At 35.8% G+C, this 3,504-nt stretch overlaps 1 pseudogene; it reads right to left on the bottom strand.

Annotated features, from left to right (window-relative positions):
• Nucleotides 1-200: 200 nt before the first annotated feature.
• Nucleotides 201-3,289, bottom strand: LOC147480805 (ribonuclease 3-like protein 2; annotated as a pseudogene).
• Between the last annotated feature and the right edge of the window lie 215 nt (nt 3,290-3,504).

Below are 3,504 nucleotides of genomic sequence, written 5' to 3' on the forward strand. Positions count from 1 at the left end.
ATTCATACAATCCTGAAGACTTGCAACAATAGTTTCTAAAGTCATTACATTTTCAACCAAAAAAAAACTGCTACTGACATATTTATGATTACTGCTGCTACAGGAACAATGCCATTCAACCTTAAGCAAACTTAAGGTAGCTTTCCACGTCGAATGAGGTTAAACTTCCTATGATATTTGAGCATGCTCCAGTCCTCCTTTTATAAGATCCCATACGATTCCACTCCATTTAGCAATTCATAACTGTCGTTAGCCAAAATTAGCATAGACTTGGAAATTAACATTTTTTCCAAAGCTGCAATAAGCTTCGATGTCTCTTTCTGCTCTGAACACGCTGAAGCCAAAAGCTTCCCATCCACCAAAATATTGGTAATATTATTTTCCCCATTCCTCCAATGTTTAATATCAACATTTTTGCCCTGTTTCTGACAAAGCTCATAAAGCAATGTGACTGGTTGTTGTTGTAGATTCTCAAGCGCAACGATAGGCTCCAACAGTGGACTAAAGACATACCATAAACATTACATAACTTTATAACTAACAAAAAACAAAAACAGCATCTTCAAAAACTCAGAGTAACTTTTTACCTCCCACATAAACTTCAAATCAAATTTGGCGTCCACGTATACAGCCGCAGCAACGGGTTCGACGATATCCGCTAGGACTTTTGGCGCTTTTACCTTTCCTCCATACGCTAAGATCTCGCAAGCTTGTTCTTCTTTTTTAATTGCTAAAGAAAATTCATTAATGTACCAAAACAATATACAAACCCGAATATCAGAGAATGACCAAACCAAATATTTAAAGTTTAAAACCAACAGAATATTCTTAGCTTATGTACCTTTGCATCAAGAGAAGGGGCATTGTGCCTAACAAAATGAAAAAGGCCATGTTGGACTACAACGCGATCAAGCTTTTCAGTGTTAATATTGGAAGCACGAAGAAGCCAGAGTTGGCCCGGATCAAGATCAGGGTGTGTGATATATACGAAATTTGCAAAAGCAAGCCTCAAAGCAGCATCACCAACGAACTCTAAACGTTGGTAAGAATGTAAGATGGCGATGAGTCAGCAAAAGAAGAGTGAGTTAATGCTTTTGCCAATAGTGACTTGTCAAAGAACCTACAATTCAGAATCTGCTCAACTACTTCAATTGCCAACATGAAGTTGTCATCTTTTGTCATATCACAACCTGTAAATCAAATCAATAAGAAACAACATATTAAGCCCAAAGAACAAAAGGAACCGAAAAGAAAAATATGTAACCTGAAAAATGTAAGCTTCCATAGAAATTGGCGTACTTGTCCTGTGAGTTGTGAGAAAGTAACTCCTATTTTCTGGAGTAGAAAGTAGAAAAAGGCAAGATGTTGACGTAATGAGTGGAGTAACTGGTAAGATCATTGTTGCAGATCCTTCTTAAGATCATTATTGCACGTGTAATATTCCTCAGATCCTTCCACCTCGTTCTATTTTAGTTATTCCTTCAAAACCCTAATAACATATTATGACATCCCATTCAACTTTCAATATGTAATATTGATTTGCCATAGTGCCCTACATATATGTTGAAGCACCATCATTCTCCCTAAACAATTTTTCTGAATGTTGAAAATTTGACTATGATTAAGTATCAAAGACTTTGATATATCCACATTAAATATAAGAGAGATGTGAAGGTCACAACTACAGAAGAAATTAAATACATCAATTCTCTTACTTTTTAAAGAAATTACATCCCTATAAGCACTCAATGCAAGGGATGTAAATTTAGAAGAAAGTCATAGGTCAAGTCAATTCATTGTATGTTGCAATTATAGACGACTAAACTCCTAGCCTCATCTGAAATTACTATTTGCAAAAGAGAAAATGGAAAAAGGGTCTCAAACTTAGCTTAGGGAGCTAGTAGGTAAAAGTATTCGAATGTTTACGCAATATTGTGTATTGTGTCTCATATAAGTGGTATGATCGTTGAAGAACAATAAAATGACACTAAATCAGTATAGTAAGAGCTGGTTTACTCACTATTGAAGAACAATAAAGTAGTGACTGTTGATTACCGTAAACCAAGAGGTGCTCCGAATAATGTCTGGAAATTAATAACCATGCAAAGGAATGTCGTAATTCTAAAATCTGAGGACATTCAATGAAAGAACACTTAAAAAAAAGTAAAGTATAATCGGAGTAAAAAAAAACTCAATATTAGATCAAAAGTAGAAAATTCCATAGATAATAGTGGATTCCAGCACTATTAATTTCACAACAGGTATATAGAGGACTTGAACATATAACATCAAATTACTGGCTTGGACTTGGTGTATTTGACAAAAATGTCTTGTACAAACAATAGGGATTGATGTGTGTTTATATATATATCCACCCTATGGTAATCAAGATCGAGCAAAATAAGTATTTTCTTCAAAACCCTTCTTATTAGGTCTTACTAATCGGCAACTATTTTACCTAAAAAAAAACTTTGAAATTACTTGGAGAAGAATATCGCTTAGAACCTTAACATGTGTATGCGCTTTCAGGGTGGCAAGTCTGAATTAGTGAGGGCATAATAAGAGCTATGAACTATCAAAGGCCAATCACGGGATTGGCCTTGTGCAACTTCACCTGAAAACTAAATCTGAGGGTTAAAACAAAGGTGAGGATTGGTGACATGTGCATAAACAACAGAGGTTAATGCAAAAGAATGTACCAGAAGCATAGAATACTTGGAACCCAACACCACGAATCAGCTATGGTGAAGCAAAGGAAGCCTCAATTGCTCCCAGCCATGATATCTGCAAGAAGAAAAAAATGATATTAACTAAAATCTCCAACTATGATGTCCAAGTCAAGGTCCAATAAAAAAAAAGTTCAATGTTATCACGATCGTGCACTCAAGGTTTTTGTAAGGACATGTACAAAAGATGCAAACACTGTTTTCTATTTCTCCTTGCAGTAAAAATGTACTAAAAGAAAGCTTTCGTTGGTATCTTATTTATTGTCTTTCTGTAATCATAAAACTTAAATGACCAATGCCCTTGCAAAAGTTATTCTTTTTTTATTTTTATGATATTTTGGGGCAGAAAAGCAAAAGACCAAAAGTATTGTTTGTGTGACAAATTGCATTCTCAATACTCTCCCCACCCCCTGCTTACCAGGAAATAGGTGACGACACATAGCTCTTATCTGATACACTTCATATGCAAGACACTGCTCATTCATATGGAAGTCCAAGCCATCAGGAAGTCCTAAAACTCTTTCGAGTTTCGACCCTTGCCAGGGAGTTGAGTTCAACATCATGGTTCAGGACCTTCTTATAAAATGAATATCTGGTTTTTGGTAGCTTTGCACCCAGTTCTCTGGTAGGCACTTCATCCCAATTAAGTTAGCTGGCACCTGCTATAAAATACGTTTGGTCACAACAGTGAGCCTGATGTTTTTTTTGCAGCTTCTCCCAGAGGCATAACATCATTCTTGGATTTTGGTAATGTGCGAGTATATAATCTGATTCACAC

The sequence above is a fragment of the Coptis chinensis genome, chromosome 8, assembly GCF_015680905.1.
Source record: "Coptis chinensis isolate HL-2020 chromosome 8, ASM1568090v1, whole genome shotgun sequence".
NCBI lineage: Eukaryota > Viridiplantae > Streptophyta > Magnoliopsida > Ranunculales > Ranunculaceae > Coptis > Coptis chinensis.